Genomic DNA, 26,430 nt, shown 5'->3' with positions numbered 1-26,430 from the left:
GACAGTACTATGAAAAAAGTCAGTCATTTTGAGTTGTCCTTTGCACTGCATCACCCTTTGGAAGTGATTTCACAGCTGGCCAGTGCTCAGATTCTGTTAGCTGCAGACAGCGGGTGCCTGGGGTTAAACGAGATGTTTTGGCCCTCTGAACCCAGCCTGGCAAGCTGTGGGGCAGGCAGGGGGGATTTCCCCTCTGCGCTGCTCCTTCTGGGTGCCAGAGCTTCCAGGGAGAGGGGAAGGGCGTCGAAGGATATCTGAAAATCTTCAGTGTAAACAAGGCCAATTATACAGACATCAATTACCCCAGTGTAAACAGCCGATCGCACTATAATGGAGAGAGCCTTTGGGGCCTGGGGAGAGCGCTTTGAAGTGCCTCTGCTCAGAGATTGCCCGTAAATGCAGGGAACTGCACCAGCAGCGGCCCTTGGTTGGTGGGCTGGGAGGTGGAGGATGTCCTCCATGCGACAAAGCAGCCAAATTCCATCACCCAACACATGTGAATGGTGGCGGTGTGAAGGAAAGGGATTTTGGGATTTTTAGCATGAATTTCTCCCTCAGAGCACTATACTGCTTGTTTCAGGTCTGATTGCGTGGCAGACGGAGTCCCCTGAGCACCTCTTTATTTTGGGGGAGCTGTGGATCAGGCCCCACGGGCCTGCGGGTGGATCCTGCAGCCTGCACAGCGCCAAGGGCTGCAGCAGGTGCCCTGGCCCCGGTCTCCACTTCTAGGAGAGGAGTCAAACACGAGGATTTCTTTGCAGGCTCTTCTCCCCATGCCACATGCCTGCTCATCCCTTAAAATTCCCCCAAGATTTGCTGTGTACAGCCCCCGTCCAGCCTGAGATGGAGGTGCTGGCCTTGCCCCCCTATCCCTGCAGTCTCTTCCTGCTAGACATCACACACCAGCACAGGAGTTTCTCACAGGTTTCCCCTAGATCTGCAAAACTGAATTCCACTTTTGTAGCACTGCCTGCCTGATTCTTGCATTTTCCATGGAAGAACACCAGTAAAGTCAAACCCAGGTTAACATGAAATGTGACTGACTCTTAGCTGGGAAGAGGATTATGTCAATTTAGGCTAATAGCTGCCAAATAATAGACGGGCAGATACTCCTAAATTGGTTTAATTTATGTTGGCTGGCCCTGACAATTGGAAGAAAAGATAAATATACACAAAGCTCGGGGTGTTATGATGCTAATTGAAAAGTCACCAAAGGAAGCCTTCATGGTGTGTGGGAACCTTGGTGCACGGGATTAGTGGCTAATTAGTGGCTAGGAGCTGGCGTGCACGCCTCCCAGCTGTCTCACACCCAGCACCTTGGTCCATGCAGTCAATTCCTGCCCTTGATACAAGCATTAAAGCCAGGGCTGTGGGCAGCAGGCAGTGTGGTGATGGAAAGATAACAGTGTCAGCACCATAGCAGGCTCTCCTAACACGCACAGAAGCATTTGCTGCGTCCTGAGCCACAGCAAGCATACAGGCATTTGGCACCTGAGCTCCTTTTTTCCTTTTTAACAAGTGCACAGACCTTGCTATCTTACTTTCTGCCTCTTTCGTGTCAGGTTTGCAGCAGATGACAGAACGATCTCCACAGGCCCTGAGCCTCACACCCTGCTCCAGACTCCGAAGTGAATGCACACAGGCAGCGGCAGCCCCTTCCTTGCATCGTGTTGTAGAACCATGACATTTAAAAAATATTTCATTTGTCAGTGCCCCAGTATTTCTTTCTCAAGCTTTTCACTGGTATGAGAATCAGAGATTTTTTATATAATACCTTGTTGTTATATGAATCCAAGAGCTTGGCATCTGGAAAACAGAGGTATGCAAAATGGTAGGAACTGGTGTCGTCGATGCATCACTGACACCACTGAACTAATCAGGGCTTGTTTAATTGGGAGCACATCTATTTTGCTCAGTTGTTTTCCGTCCATACGTGGGAATCCCTCATTTATATTTTCATTTCAGAAGGCTGTTTTGTAACTTTGCAGAGTTACCTGTCTTCTTCGTGTCCCCACATTTGGTTTTTCAAACCTGAAACAAGTGCAAACACAGCTTTAAACTGTTACACACCCTCTCAATTAAATTAACAATATTAAACCTCGCAAAGGCATCAAGCAGCAATACCAGCAAGTTTCACTTGTGATCATTAGAGAAGCTTGAAATCTTTCTTTCCACGTTACCAGCTCTCTGAGTAATGCAGTTTTGCACAAACTGGAGCCAGAAGTGGGATAATGTAAGGAGCCCATGCTCATGGGCAGTGTCCTGGTGGTGGGTTGTGGAGTCAGCTTTTTGGGCAATCAGCAGGTGGGCACTTGGAGTCTGATTTCCTCAACCCTCCAGACAACTAACCCTCTTCTCCAGCTGATGGAGAAGAAGCTGAATCACCCATGGTATCCCCAGGAAGAGCTAAATACAAAGAAGAGGTCCTCTTTGGAGGTTTCAGGTGCTACTGGACAGTAGTACTGAAATACTGAGTGGAAGCGGGTCAATGTGGTGGCTGATGCAGAGTGGGAATTTGGTGACAGCACTGCAGGCTGAAGGATACTCCAGGCTGGAGCCTGGCAAGGAGCTAGGAGGAGGTAAAACCTCTATTTAATCTCACTGTGAGCTGAAAAGATGGGGGAATCCCAAATCAATCAGCTGATTGGAGCTTGCAAAGGGACCTCCATTTGTTTGAGGAGCATTTGGGGGGATTCTTAAAAGGATTCTCCCCCAGGGCAGGGACTTCTCTTTTGTGTTTGTTCCTCCTACAAAGAAACTTAGTGAGCTCTCCCACCAGCTGCCACTCACAGTCCTCACCAGGCGGGTCTGGGAAGGCCTGGCAACCTGCTGGAGACCGCTGCTTCTTTCATCACCTTGCGGGATATCCTATATCGTACACTGCTTTCTTTGCAGCAGAGAGAAGAAAAAGAAGGAAGGAACTATAGAGAAGAAAGTGCACAAGAGTTTCTGATTCCTGTAGGAATCTGTGCCTGACACATTGGGTCTGCAGGAGCCCGAAGCTGTGCTCAGCCCCATGAAACCTGGTTGATTAAGTGCCAGGATCCCTTCTGAGCGAATCCCTCACCATTTAGAGACGGTGCTGGACTAAGTTGTGCAAGTACATCTGTTCTCAGGTCAGCTAAAATATTTATATTTATATATAAATATAAGTTTAAAGCATTAGCTTGTGAAAAAAAAGGGGGGGGGGGGGGGGCAAACCTCAGTCCAAAGTTTCTGTTGAATTAAAAAATATATATTTAAATGGGAATTATAAATAAAGCCCATTTAATTTTCCAGTGGTCTAACAACTGCTTTCACTGGGTCACTTCCAAAATAAAACTCACCCGTAGTCTGAGGTGACTCCTGGCAGATCCACAGAAGTCTGGTTTAGCTGGGGTGAAGCTGAGGTGAGAGGCGGGTCAGGACCAGGCTCACCATGGAGGCTGCCCACAGCCCTTGTGGAGAGAGATTACCATCGTGCTGGGGAGCTCATGCTTCTGGTAGTACCAACACCAACTGGTTTGTGCCATTCCCTCTTCCCTCTTTGTTTTTTAGGGTGTCTGTGACAGCTGGGGGACTCATCGTGACACGGGGTGAGCGGTGGTGAGACCGAATCGTGGTACGGAAGAAGAAGTGGCAGGACTCACTTTTCATTTTTGCATTTTGATGTAGAAGCATGTGAAATATTTAGGTGTTACCGTATGAGCAGGCTGCCTCTCTGCAAGTGCTTCTGCAAGGGGAAAGGCTGTTCTATGAAATTAGCCTGGTCTGAGCCTTTTTTTCCTCAGGAAAACTGATAAATTGAAATCCTGCCGTCCTCACAGGCTCGCTGGGGCAACAGCAACAGGCTGCTGCCTCTGCCTGTGTGCTGAGAGCCTCCCGCTACGCGAGCTGCTCCTGCCACGCTCCACAGAGCAAGTCTGAACTGGGCGAAAGGAGCAGGAAACGCCAGGTTCCAGCCCTCCCACACGGCCCCGGGCTACTTTGCACGCTGATTTTTCCAGCCTCCGGACCTTTTACAGATTCATCCCTCGCCGTCCCCACACCGATTTGGGATCGTGTGATTTTGGAGACGTTTGCAGCGCCGTGTTTATTGGTCTGCCTGCTGCTCTCTCCCCTTTTTGGTAATCCTCTGCTCTCCTGCAGGTACCAACACGCACAGGAAAGCTTCGTCACAACAAATAATAGCCAAACACACCACTTTTTTCATTTTTTTTCCCCATCCGTTGAAAATGCCAGATCAGTCCTGGCGAAAACCGTCGGTGGGGCTGCAAAGAGGTGAAAGGTTTGCGGGTGTAGGGTTTTGTGGAAATCTATGCCTGTCTGGACTTGGCCCAAGAGCTTCGTTTACCTGCTTGACAGGTAACAATTAGCGAGCAATAGCTCTGCTGGCTGGAATGCAGCTGCAAGGGCCAGCAGGCGCTGGGTTAGCGGGTGGGCAGGTGTGGGTGCAGCGCCCAGATAGGTATGTGCATGCACAGCATTCCTGGGAATCAGCTTTCCCCTAAAGATGCAGCGATGACTGCAGGGCACAAAAGGGCTGGGCTTAGCCCAGGCTCAAAGACGGTGAGCTGTTTGCAAGGTAAAGAAGTAAAGTAAACAGCGGGAGAGAAGACAAGCCGAGGGAAAGGCTGAGAGAAGCAGCTGCCCCCTTTTTATTTTATTTTATTTTTTTTTCCACTGAGAGGAAAGTTTTGATTCTTTCTCAAAAAACAAGAATGTCACGGGAGATAAAAAAGGAGGGAAAAGATGAGATGGAGTAGAGTTGATTTGAGGAGAAACGCGTGTCTGTCTAAAAGTTACACTAACAAGTGGCCAGCATGGCTCAGGCACTGCTGAAGGATCAGTCTGCAGGGGTTTCATGCGCTGCTCCCCAGCAGCAGAGGTGCAATGGCTCATAGCAGACCTGAGAAGCTCACCGGGCGTGGTATAAACATAAAATGTCCCCATAAGCCCACATACATCAGTGGGCTTAGAAACACTTAAACAGTGTATGTGCTCCGCCCTCAGCTCTGCCCTTAGCGTGAATCCAGGCGCTGATGAGTTTATCGAATTAAAGCACTTTGTGAAAAACAGCATGTCTCCAGAGACTTTGCAGGTGTTTTTAAAATCTTTGATATTTCTTCCTCACAGCAGGTAACCCCTCTGTCTTAGGAACAAAATCATTTGCTGATTCTTTTTGTATTTTGTTCCCGTTTGTGAACAGGCTTTTGCATTTGTGCAAACTTACACGTTTCACACTTGACAAGCAAGCTATTGTGTGACTGGAGAAGCCACATCCTCTTTCCTGCTCTCCTGTAGACTTAGAATCTTAACCATGAGAGACGGATGATGAGTACTGCTAGTTATGTACACATATGTCATTGTAAATCTCTATTTATTCATAAATCTCTATTTATTCATATCACACACACTGTCATTCACTGTAACCTTATTTCACTAAAATTACAAAGTATTTTATTTTTATTTTTAATAAAAATAACGCGTTTTATTATTATTATTATTTATAAATGTCTTCCCTGGCTGAAATGACTTGATTCTGATTGATGTCATTTGAGGAAGAAGAAGTCCAAGCATAATTAGAGACCATTTTCCTTGATCTTAAAGGACTCCGCATTGCTTTGAGCCATCAGACCCTATTTGTACGCTGTTATTTGCCCTGATCTTCATTAAGAGGGAGTCTCTTTGCTCAGCAGTGTATGGCCTAATACGTGCTCATTAAGCCTGACGAGTGGCTGACACTACAGCAAGGTCTGTACTGCTCCTCACCGGCTCCAAGCAGGCTCCAAGCAGCCCCCATGCAGACATCTGTGCTCTGTGGACCAAGGCTGCTGTCCTAAGGCCAATTCCCTCGCCCTTGCCACCACCCCGGTGGTGGGGCTGGATGGAGAAGCTGCAGGGACCTCAGGAAATTTCTCCTGATGTCCAGTCTGAAGCTCCCCTCCTCAGGAGGCTGCAGAGGGCAGTGAGGTGGCCTCTCGGCCTCCTCTTCCCCCGACCAGACAGCCCAGTGTTGTTCCAGCGTCTTAAGCTTTCCCATCACCTCCCCATCAGATAGGGCAGGACCTGCGTGCAGTCTTGGAGCCCTGGGGCTCTGCAGACCAGTCACACCAGCGGCGTAACCCTGCTCTCTGCTTCTTACATTCCTGGCATTGCTTCGGCCCGGCCGCAGGCAGAAGCCACACGTTCATCATGATCTTCATGGTGGCGATCACGCCGCCTCGTCATGGCAGAAGAGGAGTGAAAAGCACTGCCAGGGAGAGTTTTCCCTCACCCTTCGCTTTCGTAAACGCTTTCCGTGAGCAGAAGGGATTTAATCTTCCCATTCGGTTGCTGCTCTATCAGCGCGGCCGCCAGAGCCGCTGTAAACACGCCGAGTGGCGTCAGTGAGAGGTGACTCAGGAACAAACGCGATACAAGGAATTTGGAAAGGCTGGGGGAATAGCCAGTGTACCGAGTGCTTTTCTAATGGATGCTGAAGGGATGAAGCTATGGAAGGGACGGTTCGGGAGGCACCTTCCTGCTGCAGCACAGAGTAAATGTGCCTTTGGGAGCACACAGTGTTCTGAAGGGGCATCGTGCCACCAGTGAACGAAGCTTACAGTGATCGACCCACTGCGAATTACAAAGCAGGATGACTCCACCTGCTATTCGGGTTCTGCACAGGAGGCTGGCCATACTTTGGGTTAAATTTGGGGGCTCCAGAGTAGACGATGAAGGCTCTGTTGAAGGAATTCGCCGCCACAGGTCACTCACCAGCAGTACCGTGCTGCGTCAGGAGGAGCAGCGAACGCGTGACCCAGCTCCGTGAAGTGTTTGTGGAGCTTTTGTCACCATAGTACCGAGTCACCAAACACAGCGAGGTCCCTCCCATGGCTCCTAACCGAGCACGCAGTGGCTGTCACTGGTTTTTGCAGTCCTTCGCGCTCTGCCCAGGGTAGAGCAGCTGAACGGGGCACGTAGGGGCCTCTCCCTCCTCCCAGCACGCTGCCAGCAGTTCGGTGCTCCCAGCAGCTCCAGGAGCTTTCCTGGGCAGCCGAATAGAGCAGGTGGCTTCATGCAACCATAGGTCTGACTGCCACAGGTGCCACTCACTGTTACCTGGGTAAGGACACACAAAACTCTCCACGCCGTACACTTAGGGTTGAGCAGTCCTTCTCCAGATTTCACCTGTTTAGAAATTTGTAAAAATATTCATCAGTCTGAGGCTTGCAGATTCAGAAATTGTTAGCCAGAATGTTTCTGCTGCATGTGACAGTAAGAATAGATAAAAAATGCAATACTTTGTCCAATTCTCTCCTCATATTTATGGGCATGAACTCTGTTTCCTACCTTCTCCTGGAGCCCGATTGCCCAGAGATCCCAACATTACCGAAGGGAATTACGCCCCCAGGAGCGGTGTCTCTGCAGGGTGACACTTCCCAGATGTAAGCTAGACCACGAATGCTGTTTCCGATGGCAGAACTAGACATTTTGGGTGGGACAACCAGAAACTAGAGAAGTAGAACTTCTGTACTGCTGCAAAAAGGCTTCTGCTGCCAGAGGAGGTGCACAGAGAGGAGAGGCTGCGAGGAGCCTTGAGGAGGTAACCAGCAGGAAGCAAACAGAACAATTGAAATTGAAGGGCAGTGTTAGCACAAGGACAATAGGGAGCAAACTAGCTTTAACATATTCTGGGTGGTACACAAAGGATGGCATCCTAGCAGGTGAGAAGCAAGTTACAGGGAGATGTCCCCATGATGAGCAGGGCAAGGAGCGTGGTGGAGGTTTGGGGGTGCAGCTCCATGGGGAGCCCCCATGGGGCTCGTGAGCCCTTCCAGACCACTTGCTGGGGCAAATTCTGTGTTGGCAACTCCTAACTTTGGAGTTATCAAGACTTCAGGGCACTGGGAGTACCATACTCGATCTCCTGCAGCATTAATTGTGCTATTTCATTGAATAGGGTGACGCTCGCATAGTCTTAATTAAGTACTTGCAGTTGTAGTAGAAAAAGAGAAACAAACAAAAAAAAATTAAAAGAAGCTATCTACATTTAACAAAACACCAGTGATTCAGTCCTGACACATAGAACTTGGCTCAACCAAGACCGGCTGGGACAAAGCAACCAGTGCGTTGCTTGCCTGCAGCCCAGCTGTTGATGGCAGGGCTTTGTGGAAAATAAACCACAGTTCGGTGGATTCCTCCCCTGCCAGGGATAACAAGGGTTATGAAGGATGAGAAGCATCCCCTGGATAGGCACTGAAGCACAGACTCTCCTTCAGGCTGGGGAAAGATCAACACGAGGGAGTAACGCCTTCCCGAGGAATATGTTGTGGTGGAGGAACGGAGATTGTAAAGAATCGGTGACTTCAGGTGACATGCATAATTTATGAAATCTTTTCAATCCGGAGGAATAAAGAGCAAACACGAGTCCCCACACCCAGGCAAACACACAGATAGGTTCTTATGCAACTCCACCCCCTGTGGCTGCTTTTTGCCAACTTCCGCGATGACTTAATTTAAACAAAATCCCAGGACAGACGCACTCAGGAGCACCTCGGCCTCACCTCAGCCTGAGCTTCCTTTTAAAGCAGCAGGTCCCTGGGTCCTTCGAAGGCACGTGTGTGCTCGTTAGCATCATACCTCGTCGAACAGAAGCCAGCGAGACCCACCTCACTGTGAAATGTGCCTACGTCTTGGTAAGAGCAGTGCTGCTGGGGACAGCTGCTGGTGCTTCCTTGCTAGGGTAAAGTGAAGGTTTTGGGGATTAGCACTGTCCTCGGTACTCTTTTTGGCAAACAGCGCTGGATGGGAGCTATGAGGAAAAAAGAAACTTCCTCCCATCTTTGAGACTTTGTTGTTCTCATAAAACAATGGGCCAAGTCATTTTCCTCCCATTAGTTCAGCTTCTGACTTTATAAAGAGAGGACAATTACAATCATTCCCTACATAAAAAAGATGTACAGGGAAGCTGAATACAGAACTGTCTTTGAGAGCAAGCTACAGAGTCTCAGAAGTACAGATTTGCTAATGAAAAGGCTCCCTTCAGCCTTGTCACAAAGGAAAAAATAATTTGTCTGTGTGTTTTTTAGACAATCTCACCACTCCACTCTTGGAATATCATATTGAAATACAACCTAAGGCTATGCTTCAAATATAAGACTCAAAAAATTTAACCCAAAAGACTCAAAAATATTAACCTAAAAGATGCAAATTGGAGCTGACCCAAGAACTAGGGACATGGGCTTGGTCTATTGCTAGGCTACCGAAGCTGTGATGGCTGAAGAAACAGCAGAGTTCAGCACAACTCAGCTGGAGCTGGCAGCCAGAGCTACGTGACCCTATCCAGAAGTTTGTTTTTCCCTGTCCCAGCCCATCCTTAGAGCTGGGAGAGGAGCAATAGGGCAGCGTGGAGTGAAGGAAGGCTCTCGGGACATTAAGGTGGGTTGTAGTGAGCCATCAGCAGCATAGCGGTGTCCCTGTCGGGAAGGAGGGGTGAACTTCTTGCTGCTTTTCTATTGGAGCCAGCAGGAAAAAAAAAAAAAAAGAAATCACTAAGTGCTTTGGGTAATATTCAGCACTTCTGTCAACACTACCCAAATTACCAGAGTACTTACCAGAGAGGCAAGCCTTGGGAAATCACGTCAAGTGTGTAGCAAGCAGTGATCTCATGGCTTTTCTTATTTGAGCAGCGCAGGATGAAAGCCTCCTACAAAGCCTGAGCAGACACCCGACGTGTCCCAGCCTGTTTCCTTCAATGGCTAAACGAAGTCGTGGCAGACACTGAAATAAAATCTCGCTCTGCGTGTGCAATTGCATCTGAAACTACAGCGGGGCATGGCCAGCCCTCTGGGCAGCACAGGTAGAGGTGGTGTTTGAGGTCCTCCTTGGGGAGATGTTTAATCTGGCCTTGGAGTTTCTCACTACACTCTCTTGAAGGAGGACACTTGCCCAGGGCCTCTGGTATTTGAGGACGAGTGGTTTGCACAGGTTGGCTTTCTCAGGAGATGGCAAATACTCTGAGGAGGAAAATCTGTGGTTCTTCACAGAACCTTGTCCTGGAAATCCTCACGAGCCTCCTCTGCCACACACCACCTCCGACGCCTGCAGCCAGACGGGCTGCAGAGGACAGTTATGTGAGGAGGAGCTCTGGGCAGTGCACCAGGAGCATCCCCTGTCGCCAGGCACCCACACAGCACGCAGTACAGGATTATCAGGTTTGCTTTCCACTCCGAAGCTGGTGCTGGTTAACATCTCCGTAGTCCACTCCTCCCCTTCCTCTGGTGCTGCTGTGTAAGTCACGCCTCAGGACCCATAAACAAATGAACATCCTACCCTATCTCAGCTGCATCTGTCCCTAATATCCCATTAAAAGCCTCGTGGTCTTCATAAATGCACTCTGCGAAAGGCAGAATGAAGCAGGGAGTCAAAGAGAAATTTACCTTTCCCCTTTCCAATAAATGTCCCGCTGAGAGAGAAAATAAGCTACAAAGGACACTTCCAAAATATTTATTTATTTTTTTTTCCCCCCAAATCATAGGCTAGATTTTTAAAGGATGTTTTTATTTCAGTGTGAAAAAAGCCCCATTAGGTTTTAATTCATTTTCTCGTGATTCAGACACCCTTAGTAAAATGTTGGCTCTTTTCAGACAGGTTTTGTAAATAATTTGGAGCTAAATCTTTCCAACCTGTCTTCCCTTTCCCCCAGGAGCCCAGCCCGAACACCAGGGCACCCCGGAGGAAAGGACTTCTACGTAGCAAGTTGCAATTTTATGATGGTGTAAAACAACAACAAAAAAGCCCTAAACAATTAATGTTATACCTGGCACTTCTTTACGAGTGCACAGAAGCAATTTGAAAGCTGTAAAATCCATCACCAGCCTCGTTTAATCTCTCCCTGTGAAAGACATTGGTACTTGTCACTTTTATTACCGTCAGCGCAGCGACTGTGTATTTCAGAGCTTGTTGAATAAGCTGGGTCGGATCCACGGGCAGTGTAAATCAAGCTCCTGTGCTGGCTCCAACATATCTGTGGTCAGGGATTGCTCTGCGGGGCCATTGCACAACCGGTTCCGCCCCAGGGGGCTCTCACATCAGGTCCTTGAGCTGCAGAAAGGCCGGGATCTGGCCCCATGGCCCCTTCAGCTGGCCTTCTGGCTCTGCTTGGGGCTGGCTCCCAGCCCCATATCCCTCTCCTGGAGCCTGTGCTGGAGCCCTGTGGCCCAGCCCCGTCCCCTCACAGCCCCAACACCACATTCAGGAGCATGGAAGAGGCAGTTGTGAACAGATTCATTGTTTTGGGGGAACGTCAGGGTGAGACCAAGGGCTGGAAGGTTTTTCTCCTCACCGGGAAGGGGAGGAGGAGCCGGGTTTTGGCAGCGGGCTGCGTTAGCGCAACGCTTCAGGATGAGTAAACAGCTCAAGGTAAAAGGGTGGTGAAGATCTGAGCTGAGCTGCTGTCAACCGAGCAAAAACACTCATCACAGGCTTCTCCCACCGCCGTGGAAGGAGCCGGCATCCCAGCTCCATCCAGCTGCCGGCCCCGTGACGTGGGAGTGACGAGGCCGTGACGCCCAGACGTCGGGCCTGAGCCTTATCTCCCACAGAGCAATAAAATCCGCCTCGTGAGACGTTATAAAAAGCTCCTCTCGGCTCTTTCCCAGGTTTTAGTCCCTCTGCCCGCACCATCCTTGCCCTTGGAGCTCCTGCTGTGGCAGCGCCACCTCATCGTGAAGCCAGGACCCCGCGTCTTCCCTCACGGCTTTTATCGTCCAGCACTCGCCTTCCCAGCAGCTGAGGGATGAGTGGCCCCAGCAGCAACATGCCCGGGCTTCGGGTCATGGCTCTGCGGCCGGTTATCAGCCATGATCCATCAAATAGCCGGGGCTGAGTAATGTGGACGCTGTACACACGGCCTCCTCTTCAGCCGCAGTACTCTTCAGCCGTGCCGAACGTGCGAATTCGTGAGTGATGCTTGTGTGAATAATCAAGATCAGCTAGATCTTTTTTCCGGCTGGCTCGCCCACATCTGCCCCTGCCTTCACTCCAGGAGCCTCTATTCCCCTTGTTCCCAATGTGAGCTCCATCACTTTCACAGCTTTGCTGCATTTTAAGCATGTATTTCATGCCGCTGCCTTCTCCAGTGCTCCTCTCACAAGCTTCTCCACGAGGCTTGTGAGCCAGCGCAGATGGAGAGGTTCAGCCAAGATGTCCAAGAGGAGGTGAGGGACGGGTGCTGCTGTGCCTGTGAGAAGCCTTGGTTGTAGCACCTTCCCCTCGAGCACCTCTCACACGGCCGCTGCAGGTGGCACCAGACATGTCCCTTCCTTGGGAAAATCCACCACAGCCAAAACCCAGCCAGCTTACAAACCTAAAAGCAGCCCCAAGCAGACAGAAAACCTGATCTCCTATGGGGTTTGCATTGTTGAGGGCTGAATTGGCTTCCAGGAATAAATACGTGCCAGCTGGAGGCTTTTTTTTTTTTTTTTGTGGCAAGGACATTTGAAAACCACTGCCCCACGTATGCCCCTCTGGTGAGTGATAAATTACAAGCTCCTGTGGCCACTTTTCCCATAGTTTGGGAATTTATTGCATCTCTTTCCTCTCTCCGCTCCCTTGTTTTTGTGAAATGAATGGGGAATTGATGATAAGTGTGGCATCTGAAGGAGGCAGCCAGCAGCTTCCAGGCACACACAGCCATGTACATGTGCACACACTCGTGCAAGACTGCATAGACCTTTTCTCTTTTAGAAAACAAGACTTCGGAGGAGCAGCTGGGGAAACTCTGGTTGTTTAGTTTGGAGGAGGCTGAAGGTAGACCTCGTTGCTCTCTACAGCTACCTGAAAGGAGGATGCATCAAGGCGTCAGACTCTGGATAAGACGCAAGGAAACAGTCTCAAGTTGCACCCGGGGAGGTTTAGATTGGATGTTAGTCCAATCCATTTTAGTCCAGGGGGGGGAAAGGACCAGTCACTGTCAGCACCTGATAGGTCTCCAAGACCCGGGACCAAGATAGGCCAGGAAATGATCATGGAAATCTCATTAAAATGTGTCCATCCTCTTTCTGCGGGAGTTAAAAAGCCCCGGGGCTCCCTGCCAGAGCAGCAAGTGTCCCAGCTGTGTGCGCTGGGCTGAACCAGGAGCTGATCTCAACACAGCCCGTTGAGAAACAGGGCCAAACACTTCGGGGTTTTCCCTCAGCCAAGCTCTAATTGCAGGGTCTAGCAACCGTCGGCAGCTGAGAGCTGAGGTGTGGATCAAGCAACAGCTTGAGCAAGTGAGCATTGCAAAAAAAAACAACAAAACAAACAAGAACAAAAAAAAAAAAAACCAGCAACAGAAACACAAAGGGGCATTATTTTTCTTAAGAATGAATCAAAAAGCTCCTTACTGTGCAACAGGGCTAGGGTCTGAGCCAAAATCACTTCTAGAGCCCAGCCTCTGTGTCTGGTTCGTGTTTAGCTGTTGCTGGCTTCACTCAAGAGTGCAAGCACGGGGAACTTGTGCAAGCAGCGCCTGCTGAGGCGCTTCACCTTTAGAAGGCAGTGGAGCAATAAGGTGCTTGAGTCACAGCTGAACACACTCGCTGATGTACTTCACTAAATTTAGATCGGCCTGGGTCATCTGAAAAAGAAAGTGGGGGAAAAAAAAGGAAGGAGGAGGACAGAGAAGGCATTTTCTTTCATAAAGATGTTAAAGAGTAATCGGAGAGAAATGATAAGGGCAAAGAAAATATTAACACGTTGCATCTCTGGCTACAGGAGAACAGATATTTTCTTAACCAATTATCTGATTACTGAGTGCAAATGATGAAGAATTAAGAAACCGGGAGATAAGATCAAGAATAGTTAATATATAGCTTGGGATCCATAAAAGCAGTAAAAACGAAAGACCACATGCAGGCATGCTGAAGGAAATGGGAAAAGAAATTAGAGACGCTTTAGCAAACCTCTTCAGAAGTTCAAGAGAAATCTCTTAGGACGGAGAACATAACAAAAAGCAATTGCTGAGGGAAAGCAGCCTGAGGGCAAGTCAAGGCTGCATCTAGTCAGCTTGAAATCCTTTGCAGGAAAGTCTAAAAGCTCTCTAAAAGATCAGTTTGGATAAATGCACAGAAGAGCACGGCCTTCCCAGGCACCCTCCCTAATTTGCCTGAATTCATGGAGCCTGCTGCTGGCAGGGCACAACAGAGCACACGGCAGGAATTTCTGAAACAATGTCCGCCTTGAAAATTAGTTTTAAAAAGAGAAACTGGGAGAGGTATCTGACTGGAAACCAAATGACCTACACAGGAAGAGGAAAAACACACCGAGACATATTTGTCACAATTGTCCTTGCAGTTTCAAACACAGAATCTCATAGGATCAAGGAATGGTTTGGGTGGGAAGGGACCTTAAAGCCCACCCAGTCCCAGCCCCCTGCCGTGGGCAGGGACACCTCCCACCAGCCCAGGTTGCCCAGACCTCCAGCCCCGAGGCTTCTCCAGTCGCTGGACAGGTTACATGGCAAACCCGAGTGTCATCACGGGAGTTTTGTAAAGCAGTTTTAAGTTACATTAAACATCACAACAAGGCATCTGCTATTACAAAGACAAACACATCCAGCCCTATGTCACGTGGAAAACCATTACCCTGGCTCTGCTCGTTGGATTTAGTTAAATGTGGAAACAAATTTGCATGGTCTTTGCCTGGATGACCGGCGGGTTGGCACAACGGGGATTGCAAGAGTCATGCAGCTGCAGTATCATTAAAGAAAACGAAGCAAGGAGTTTGCACTGTTTGAATTAAGTAGGTGTGATTTATTAACTAATGAAAATAAATTCAGAAGATTCTGGTCACATAAATATATACAAATAAAGACAAGGGCAACCTAGAAATGAAAGCCTAGGATACATTTTTTTAAAAACATTTTAATTTGGTAAAATATTTAGCTAGGTGATAATGTTTCGGCATTTTGGTCTCAGCTTCCCCCACCAGGATCAGTACTCAAGAAATGACACAAAGTTGTTATATCTTTAATTTCTACTGTTTTATTTCCTATGCTCTGTGTAATGGTTATTCTCTGTAGTTTTGGCTCTCTTAAAATAAGTGCTGCAACTCATACTCTTGGTACTGCTATAATGCTTTGTAACTCCTGCCTGTGCTCACATTTCAAAAGTAGCTAACCAGAGGGGAAAAAAAAAAAAAAACTTAATGTAAATGTTGTAATTCCGTCCATTTCATTAGACACGGCATCTTATGAAACAGAGAGCAGAGTGACCTCATTTGCATGTCCTGTTAATGATGCTGTTGCATCAGTGGGTGGGAGCCTGGAGATGAGCCCAGTAAATCCGTGGGCACTTCACCACTGTAGAAACACCAGGAGGAGCTGCAGTGGGAGACAAGACCCAAAGCTGCCATCTCAGGAGCCCCAGGGTGGCTGAGGAGTCTGCAGGGGATTTCACGTTCCCACTGCAGCTGAGAGTGTTCAGAGTTCAGCACTCCATAAAATAATGCAGTGGCCCAGCAGCAGCATGTCACACAGGGCTTGGAGCACTCCAAGCTTTGTCATTGTAGCACAGAGGTACTGGGACATGGGGCAGGAAATGAGAGAACCCATAAAAATGCTCCACCTCAAGCCCTGAAGTCAGAGGTGAGGAACTGCAGACAGCTTCAGTGGCATAAGTGCAATGTTTACGGAGCTGGGTTGAACAATTTCCAGTATGAGGAACTACCGGGAGTTTTGCATGCAAGTAAGTTGGTGAGTACAGGAAATCGTGATGATGCCCATACTTAGGTGTACACCTACATCATCTCTCATGGATTGACTATCCAGGAAGAAGGACTGACATTTCAAGAGAAATGCAGTAATTTTTTTTTTTTTCATTTGCAGACAAAATTTCCTTTATTTCAGTCTGTGCTCATTGTGTCTCATTTTTGTGCCACTCTAGCAGAAAACGCAGAGCAAACATTTTGCAGAACATTTTGCCCATTTTGTTTGGTGTTTGTTGTGAACAGAGTACCAAGAGAAGACTTTATATCTAAGGCATACCTACTAAGAGACTGAAACTGCAGTGGGCCTTGCTGTCTTTCAGTCCTGCTGGTCTGAACCCAAAGCAAGTCCAGCATCTCTGGGCAGGCACTGCAGAGGAGCAGGTTTCTGAAATGCAGTCGGTTCCTGGCATAAGCCAGCTATCCCCGTAGGGACACACCACAAGTGGCCAGCCCCGCTGCCAAGAGACTCTGCAAAGCAGGATGCGTAGGGCAAGGGTTACTTTAGGTGCTAACGTCAGGCAGGAATGCTTCCCACAAAGAGGGAAGTGGCATGCCAACATTTGCACTGCTGTTGTGAGAAACCACAGGAACATTTTGTCGGTCCCAGCAGTGCATGGACTGGATTATCATAAAAAAAAAGTTCTTAAATCAGACTCATGGGCTTGATGTCTGTGCAACAATCTCAGGTAAGCAGGTGATTTCCTTGGGTATAAACCCTAGCCAGATAAAGCGATTGCAGGGAAACTGTGTCTCATGCCAGTCTGGCTTATTTGTCCTCCAGCGTGTAAAAGGTTTGTAGCAGATAGGCACAACTTCATATTGCTAATTACATCTGCAAGATTTGCATTATTTTATCTGTACCACAGCATACAGCCAAATGGGAGAACTTCGCTGTAAAAATCCAGAATTACCTTCTATACACTGTGTAATTGAGAAAGCAGCTTTGTTGTGTGGCTTTTTGCTTCACTGCAGCCAGGTTTCTTACCTAAACCTGAGGCATCCTGCAGAGAGAAGCCAGGCAGAGGATATCAGCGCCAAGCCAACAGAAGACAATGAAGAGATGGTCTGTCAGCTCCACTTGTGTGTGTCCAGTTTTTTCATGATTGGAAATCTCCTACATCTGGCAAAATAACAGGAGCCTCACAGGATGCATGTGGTTCCAGCCTGGCCTGTCTCTGTCAGAAGAACGTGTTGAAATAATGTCGAGAGGTCTGGCTGGGGGGCATGCTGAGGAGGTAGGTGTTATATTCTTATTGCTTTCTAGGTAAAAAGGCAGTGATCAAAGGCCTGGGTTGGAACAGGCTCTTTTATAGAGAAATACAGATGCCAATCCCAATTTTGAAGTTTGCTGCCAAAGGGGATCTGGAAAGAGGTTTCTGGAAGGAGCAAGTCAACGTTTTATGGACATCATCCACCTTCAAGACTGTTGAATCCTCCCTCCCACCTCTTAATCCAGAAGCAAGCTGGCAAAGAAAGGAAAAGAGATTTATTTAGAAACAGTGCAGAGCCCCGGGGGTGCAGCACCTCCACCATCACTCTCGGGGCTGGGACTACAACAACGCCTTGGGGGAAAGGCCATGCTCTGCCCACCTCAGCCCTCCTCCCTGGGCTGTGGAAAACCACCAGTGATGGTGAGAGCTCTGCTGAGGAGCGGCTCCATTGCTCCCTGCCAGCGCACCAGCACTTGGCCCACGTCCCTGCTTGCCAGCCCCTCGTGGAGGCTCAGCCCTGCCTGCGCTGCAGCCACCCCGCATGGTCCCCAGGGCCATGGGGAGGCCCAGCTGCCAACGCAGGTCTCTGTGTGTGCTCCTCCCACAGTTTTGTTTTGCAGGAAGCACTCCTTAGCCTTTAATTTCAACTGCAAAGCAAGAGGTTGGGCCACCAGGACCGAAGCAGGTGGTCCCTGTGCAAAAGGCTCAGGGCAGGACAAAGCCTCAGTGTTTCTCTCCCATGCTCTGAGCTTCTCCTCTCCTCCTCTCCCCTTTCCCTCCCCATCATGCCACCCAGCTCCATTCCCCAAGGGTGCTTCCTTCCCCCAAAACCCCTTCATGCAAGCCCTGCAAACGATGCTGCCATCCCTGCATTTCTCCCCAAGCTGTCCCCAGTGCCCAGGCACCTAGGAAGAAGCTCTTTCTGCTGGATCCTCACCCAGCTGGGGCTTTACAGAGCAAAACTACAAACAGCAACTCTCAGACAGACCATGGAGCCTGTAGCTGCAGAAGCAGTACAAGATATACGTGTTAATTTGTGGTTAAGGCCTATTTATCCGGAACGGCACTGGAGGGAGGCACGGCCTTTCCTGTAGCGTAGCAGTTAGAACTGCCAGGAGTAAAAGGCATTAAAAGTTAATAAAAAAGTCTGAAACACACTCATTAAAATACTTGGAAAACTTCACAGTTTGGCTTCATACCACAGAGAGAGTATGCGACAACTTGACTGGGCTTGCCTGCCTCCCTAGCAGACTGTCTTGACTTAAAAAAAAAAATTACCTGGCGCCCAGCGCAGTGCTAAAAACCCCTGCCATGTCAGATGCTGCTGTAATTTGCCCTGGAAATACATCTGAAGCAGAGGAATGTGTGAGCACAAGTCCAGAGCCCGAACAAGGGGAAATACTGATTGTTATACAGATCGGTGGATAAAGATGGTATTTTATTCACTTTAACCCTCAGTTCCAGGGGCTGACAGCTCTCCCACCCCGCTCCTGCTCACCCAGCCTCTGGATGGCCTGGTGTTGTGGCTGCCCTCCCACAGCAGCTCTTTGGGCACCACGGCATCGAGCGGCCCCTCTGGAGCCATTTCAAGGCAAATGCAGCCCTGTGTTTGACCTCATTCCTCTATTTACTCACCACACTAATTAGGCCAGGCGGAGGGAAGGCCAACAAGACAGGCAGGATGGACTATTTGCATAGCTGCCAGCGGTTTCTATCTGATGGAGCGGAGTGGATTGAACCCTGGGTGGATCGTGGGTCAAGAGGTTGTTTGAGTTTCGCATTCGTGGACGCGCTCTCCACAGCCGGCGTGCTTGTTACACCGCCCCACAGCACGCGGTGTCGGCTGCAGGGTCACAAAATTAAGCCCAAACACCCTGCAGGGTCACAAAACAAGGCCAGAACACCAAGCAGTCGGGGCAGCTCTGAAGATCAGGGGTCAGGATCGCCGTGGTTATGCACCCGTGTGGTGGCACCACAAGGACAGGCCCTACGGTCGCGTAGTGAAGGCCGCCCGCTGTCCGTCCCCGCAGTACGGGCTGCCTGAAAGCCCGAGCTTTGGTGGGACGCAGCCTCTGGTTTATCAACAGCTGAAGCCCTCTTGGATCCAATATTTAGTTCTAGGGCAAAAATTAAGACGTATATGAAGTGCCAGTTTAGGATTCTTGCCTAATCCCTGCTCCTACCCCACCCCGCTTACCAAGGACGCAGAGCCTTTGGCTAATATTCCACCATTACTATCGCATTTGGGATCATCCTGCAGAAAATCACATTTCTCCTGCTTCGTTCAATACACAGTGATTACCTGAGGACCAGGACATAGCTAGTGATGAATTTTGCACTTATTACAGCTTCTGTTAGTGCAAGGTTGCCTTTGGCTTGGGGGCCTGTTTCCTCATGTGATATCACTGAGATATCATTGCTCCTCCCCTTCTCTCATTGCTTATTCCTCCAGCAGTCCTGCTGAGACCGAGCACATCCCTTCAGATTAAGGCAAATCCCAAACACCAAGCATGTCTACTCATTTTCAAAGTATATGTTTCTTACTTGCTCTAAATCCAGATAAATCTCATCAATGAATCAAGTTACATCACTCTGTCTGTGGCAGGTCCTCATAAACTGAGACCTATTTTTAATTTCACAGATCTCTGTCCAAACTTATTTGCTGGTTTTGAAACAGCACAGATGACAGAGCTTTCAGCTGAAGACGAAAGGTGAATGATCCTAGTTTTGGCTCATCTGTAGTTTATAGCCAGAACAGTGTGTGCTAAGCAGTTCTCTGAAATATGTAAAACTGAAATACTTAGTGAGTTGTTGCACTAAAGTGTTTACTTATTATTTCAAATTTTGATGATGTATTTTTACTGAGGAAGGCAACCCGTTGGCATTTTTCCTTTCATCTAGGCCATATTATGGGTCTATGATCACACACCAGCTCTTTAGCAGTGGATTGATGTTCCCAGACATTTTTCCTTCAGGAGCCTGCTGCAGAAGATTTGAGCTACATGTTCCCCACCCTGCCAAATCCCAAAGCAGGGCTGTGAGGATGTGCAGGGCAAGTTCAGAGCAGGCTGGCAGTCCACACAACAACACATAAAAGGAAGACAAGATTTCCAGGCTCCCCACCCAAAATCTCTGTGGAGGAAGCATCTCTCAGCATCCCTGGGTAGGAATGACTGCTTTTAGGGAGGATAAATTTCTGGTAAAACCAAGAAGAGCACCCAGCTCCTCCAGACCCCCTTGGCCTATCTCCTTTCTTCACAGGAAGCTCCCTGAAAGACTTCTTGGTCAGTAAGGGCCACTGTTGAAGGGGTGGAAAGGAGCCCACACAGTGGAAGGTATGCACATGCCTCCCTGCTACAACTTCTCTATTATCAGTAAAGAACAAAGAAATCACAGATGTGTATCTGATGTGTTTACATGAAAGCTGCATTATTTACTGATGCTTTTAAGGTCATATTTTGCTTCAGTCGAGCAATGAAAAAAATGCAGAGGATATCTCGCAGCTAGTTAGCTAAACACATTTTTCTGCCTTCGGATTGGGCAAGACAGACACTCACAATAAACTTTATCTGGGGGACAGTTCAAGGAATTGGCAAGAGAGTCCAAACTCCAGTAACTCAAGGTCACCCATCCGCTCAAGGGGTTCAGGCTGGCTGAACAGTGACCATAAATCATTACGTCTGACACCGACTCGGTGTCCTGTGTAAAGCATGTGCGAGTCTGCACGGAGTTCCTGTGGGAGGAGATCGTATCACAGCAGCCATGCTCAGAGGCAATAACTGCTGGCTTCTGTCAAGAGGCACAGACTCCACTGGGTATAGAAAAATAATTTTCCACCTAATCTCTGGGAGCTTTAGTTGAAGCGTGTGTATGCATAGGAGTGTACGTCGCCTAAGCCCATTTTGATGGATCTATAAGTCCAAGAAATTGCTGTCTGCAGACACCATCAGCACACAGCCCTGGTGCTCCTGCTCATCACACCACATCCTATGAGGGGGCATAGTGTGATGGCATTTCCTCTTGGCATCCCAATAACTTTCTGCACGCTACGGGGGCACCATCATGATGGTATCCAAATATGCCTCAGTGACCTACCAAGACAAGGAATTTTACAGCTGGGAAACTGGAAGGTGGGAAAATTGAATTGCCTAGGGCTTTTTGACAATCTGTGGTACAGAAAAAAAATATTGTGTCTCCTGAACACAAGTTGAATGTCTTACACGCTGGAACACTCATCCTAGTAAACACACTCATAGGTGCAGTAGTTCAAGACCCCCGCTTGCTTATTGGGGTGCCAAGAAATTACTTGTATGGTCAATTTTTTCCCACAGTTAGCTCTGAAGTGTGTGGCCCTGCTTAGTGTGAGAGGCAGGGTACTACTTAAATGGACATTTTTGATCTAGTAGTTGTCAAATACTACTGCTTGAGGCCCTCAGTTCCTTTTAGTCTTTGAGAGTGAAAAGTTCAAAGTCATTTTGCATTGTCATATCACCTGTTACACTTCAAAACTGTCCATAGCATTAAGCCTACGATGTAGCTTGAGCTACCTCAAAGCCTATTGGCCCCAACTTAAATAGCTCCCAAAATAGAAACCTCCTACAATAAATAAAACGAGAGCTGTTCATGCACCAAGACACGTGTGAGAGAGACGGCTTGTAAATATTCTCCACAGTCTGCGTAGGAGTTGTGTGGAGGCAGCCTGAGGACCTCCAGCAGCAGAGAAAGGAGATATATGGGCATTTATTCCACTGAGCTTCTGGGGAAAGGGGTTTTAATGTGTGCTGGAAGAAACGGGGGATTTAAGTTATCAACAGGACAAAGTTCCCCAGGACAATGTAAGTGTACATCTAAGGATAAAGGCCTAAGATGTGCACTACTGCCTTGTACAGTTATTACCCCACCAGAAGAGTTTTAGTGATAAAGTGTCTCTCATCGTGATTTTCCACTCTTTACCTGGCATCTTTCTGCATTTCAGTTGAAACGCTCTACGTTTCCCCCAGCACGGCTCTCGCTCAGCCCCGCACACGTCTGCCTCTCAGGGCTGAAATGTTTCTGCGCTGCCCCGGGCTGTTTAATGTGCTTTTCTACTTACCCCTGTTTCATATTGTCGGCCAAAAAAAGTTCAAGCATTGCCAATAAAGACAGTAGGAGAGGGAAAATGTTAGTTTACCCTATTTTTTTTTTCAAAATTTGATAAAACGTGGGCAGATTTTTTTAATGTGATTTATGGAAATGCAACTTCTCCGCTTTCTTCTCTCTCCTTCCCACCAATACCTAACTCTGGTGTTTCCAACACTTCCCCGGAGACAGCAAACATGCAGTTTACTCTATTTTTTTTCCTTTTTAATAGTTCAATAATTCCGTTTAACATTTTTTTCAGTAAGTCATATGAAAGCCAATATCTGGGGTAAAACATTTCAAATTTAAACCTGACTATTTGAGAAGGGGTAACTTAACCAAAAATAGCATTAGACTTTTCTCACAAGATGATTTAATGACCAAGACAAGGCCTATCTGTATTGGAAGCAGGACTGAAAATACGTAAGCAAACAGTTCAAATCTACTACACCAGTTTATTTTGTGTCCTTGTGTCCACAATGCTAATTTCACAGCAGACTTTCCAGGGTGGCAGCTCTGTTAGGAACGCAGAAGAGGGTACCCATCGTGACCTTTCTCATCAAAAGCTTCCAAGAATGAACCGGCAGGTCTGTGACTAGCAAAAGTCTCCAGGGAAACACAGGAGTGGCTGCAATCTGACTACAATTCTGGGGAAAGCCCGGGTCTGCTGGCGGTGGAATAACCCACCCGGTGAGGATCCTTCTCATTCCCATCTCCCCCAGTTCAATCACTGCAGCTCTGTTTTTCCAAGCTGTGTACACACTTCGAGAAGAAACCCCAGACACGCTTAGTTTTGCAGCAGGCAGGATTTCCCCTGTCACAGCAGCTCCTCCTGGGTGCTGATTTCCATCACTTTCCTGCATCAACTATAAAATGCTGGCAGTGAGCAGAGTGGCGCAGCGGAAGCGTGCTGGGCCCATAACCCAGAGGTCGATGGATCGAAACCATCCTCTGCTATAGGCTTTAGTTTTCCTGCCTCCTGCTGTGAGTTTTAGGGCTGAGAGAGCTGGGAAGGCTCCAGGGAGACCTTATCACAGCCTTCTGATACTTAAAAGGGGCTTATAAAAAGGATGGAGAGGGACTCTTTATTCAGGCAGATGATAGAAAAAGGGGAAATGGTCTTAAACTAAAAGAGGATAGATTTAGATAAGACATTAGGAAGAAATTATTCACTGTGAGGGTGGTGAGGCCCTGGCACAGGCTGCCCAGAGAAGCTGTGGATGCCCCATCCCTGGAGGTGCTCAAGGCCAGGCTGGATGGGGCTTTGGGCAGCCTGGGCTGGTGGGAGGTGTCCCTGCCCATGGCAGGGGTGTTGGAATCAGATGGTCTTTAAGGTCCCTTCCAACTCAACCCATTCTGTGAATCTGTGATGCTATGATTTGTCTCTGGGGTGAACTGGAACTATGGGCCATTTTAGTAACACAAATTGCACTAATGTCCACAATTTAACTACAAAAATAACTTCACAGTGATGTCTCCAGAATATTATCCTTGAAATTATAATGTCCTGTAACACAGGCGTGTAAATTTAGTGTATTTTAATGTCTGTATTTGAAATTAGTCATCTGCTTCCCCACTCCCCCTTCCCCTCCCCACATTTTGGATATCTATACATACATATACATGTGTGCACACGTGTACGCTGGCCAAAATGGGACTTTAGAAGCACCACCGTGAACATGTGCAAGTGTTGGTATGGAAAAATACAGGGCATGTTCTTTCTATTTCTTCACTGCCCATTTTGCTGCCGGTATGGCATCCCAGTGAGTGCTGGGCCCTTCTCAGTCCTGCAGGTACACGTGTGTATGTCACCAGGAAACAGCACTGCCTGAATACTGGGTAGGATTTATGAATCAGTGGCCACGCAGCTCCCTCAGTGACTTTAAAGGAGGAGATGCATCATTTCCTCCTTGCCACCCGGTGACTGGGGTATTGCAGGAAGATCCACAGCAGCACACTCCCGGCCAGCCAGACGTCTTCTCCCCACGGGAAACAGACTTTTTGGTAGCAAACAGTGCCCAGGAACTGAACATCTGCCCCCTTGCACCAGCCAGCTCAGAGCCCATAGCCCCATCCCTGAGCATTGGAGAAGGAACTGGCAGAAGGCAGTGTCTTCTTGCTGTGCCTGGCTAGGGTTTCTGCCTTGTTTCTTGGGTTTCTAGGGTTTCTGCCTCTATTTCTAGCTGAGGAGCACCTAGCTCGTGGCAGAACTTACTATTTCTCAGATCAAGCAGTCCCTACTACCTCGTTTCTTTTACCTACCACTGCTCTTTGCTCAGGCCAACAAGCTTTCTGTGGGCAGCATCTCACGTGCGCCATTACTGCCCATACCCAGCACTGTGTCACCGGTTACTGCCACCGGCTCCTCCTGACGTCCTGTGCCACAGCTGGGAGCGAACCATTAAATAAGGCCCATTCCGAGTCCAGACCCGGAGGAATTCCACCAGTAATTGCTTCTGGCACGTTTGTTCTCATTCCATCGTAATCCGTCACGATCTTCCTGTTTGTCGGTGTTTTCCTCACTTCAAAATTCCCATTTCTTATACATCTTCACTCTTCTGTCTTTATTTCAACCTCTTGGTGAAGAATGACGGCATCTGCCTTGTTGGCAAGGTTGGTTACCTTATAAAAGAAAGGCACTGGGTTCATTTGGCATCATCTACCTCCTCTATCCACCTCTGCAGTTATCTCCTGGCTCTTTCCTTCAGCAGGGTCTTTAGGTCCAGCTGATCCCCCTGCCTGATGCGTGAGCGGGAGGGGAAAAAAAAAGAGGAGCTGGGGCTCAGTTTTTGGGTACTTCACCGTGTGCCTGTGATGCTGCAGCTGCTGGAGCAGGAGCAGGCAGCCTAGAGCAGCAGGCACAAAGCAAGGAGGCAAATCCCGAGCTCTCCCATGGAGCTCTCCCATGGAGCAGGGACTGCGCATCCTTCCTGACAGAACCTGTTGCCTCTTGAAACTCGGAGCCCCGAGGGCTCAGTCAAATATCTGAGATAGAGATGAAACGCTAGCAATTATTAAAAGACAATTAGAAGGATTATCTCTCCTCATCCTCCATAAGCCGTTCTCTATCTGGGCTCGGAGGACACGAACTCCTAGGCGGGAGAGCTCTCCATTAGGTGCACAGAATAAAATTAACAACTTCCTCGGCACTGCTTGGCCGCCGTCCCAGAGGAGATATTGCTGCAGAAGAAGCGTTTATCTCCTCCACCCGAGCCCTCCTCCGGAGCCGTGTCTCCCTTACAGCCCTCGCAGCAGATCCCCGTTGCAGAGAGGCCGTTCCTGGCGAGGGCAGGGCCCCGTGGATCCCGTTTGCTTTCCACGGGCGGCGTTTGGAAGGAGACAGCGTGGGAAAGTTGCTGTGCAAACCCCGTGCCAAGCAAGAGCATGGCGAGCAGTGAGTGAGCAGGCTCTGCACCGACTTGTCAGTGCTACGAGCAAGGATGGTGCCTATTGATTAGGGCACGCCGGCAGATGAACAGCAGACAAGGAGCGGAGCCAGCACGTGGCCAGCTCCACACAGCAGCACAGCACCCGTGCAGCACGAATCCTCACTCTGCCCCTCGGGCTGGTGGGCATGTGTGATGCTTGAGCTGCCAAGCCAGCGGGGAGCAGGCCTTGGTGTCCTGTAGTAAGGATTTTGGTGAGCTGAAGACTCAGATCTTCACCCAAACCTTCGGGTCCTGTTGCTCCGCACCCAATTTGCCCCCTCTGAAACTGTGAGGGAGGCAGCAAAACTGCAAAACTGCCACAAAACGGCCCCTTGGGAAGGGTGATAGCACATCCTTTCAGTTCTATAATACGTTCTATGTTTCTTTGTCTCAAGCTGCTGCACATTGTGCAGATCGCAATGACCTTCCCCTGGGGCACACGGTGGAGCAGCACGGGTAATTTAAGACTGGTTAGCCCTTCAAAACAGCTCCACATGCATTTATCTGGCTGGACTCCCTGTTAGCGCAAACCCTCTAACACTGGGTGAATTTCAACAATAACAAAAGCAAATTAAAAGAACACATCTTTTTATGAGCTTGAATTTTACAAGTAGCACCAAAGAAAAAGAACACAATCTTTGAGCACTTCTGATATTGGATAATCCATAAACCTTTTATTTAGACCATCTAAAACATGTTGAGAAGAGAACATTTTCCTTCCTTGCTGTGAAATTAATGTAGCGTCTCCCTCACAGCCAAGCAGTAAAGAAATATAAAAGTTATTTTGCCCAAATGCTGGTTTCTCTGTTGCACTTCGTTAAGTAAAGCCAATGCATCACTTATGGTGTTCTCTTCAGATAATGTCAAACAATAACGAGGCAGAACATGCAGACTTCAAAGGAGACAGGACAAAAACACTAGGAGAGCTCATAATAAACCAATTGGCTCTGGGTTTCTTT

General features: G+C 48.4%; 1 non-coding gene across 1 annotated transcript; it reads left to right on the top strand.

Annotated features, from left to right (window-relative positions):
* The first annotated feature begins 22,928 nt into the window (after positions 1–22,928).
* Positions 22,929–23,000, top strand: TRNAM-CAU. The gene has a single exon. It is a non-coding gene; the product is annotated as a tRNA-Met (tRNA).
* Positions 23,001–26,430: the final 3,430 nt, after the last annotated feature.

Source organism: Aythya fuligula, chromosome 2 (assembly GCF_009819795.1).
Source record: "Aythya fuligula isolate bAytFul2 chromosome 2, bAytFul2.pri, whole genome shotgun sequence".
Taxonomy (NCBI): Eukaryota; Metazoa; Chordata; class Aves; order Anseriformes; family Anatidae; genus Aythya; species Aythya fuligula.
This window is presented reverse-complemented; position numbering and strand designations above follow the sequence as displayed.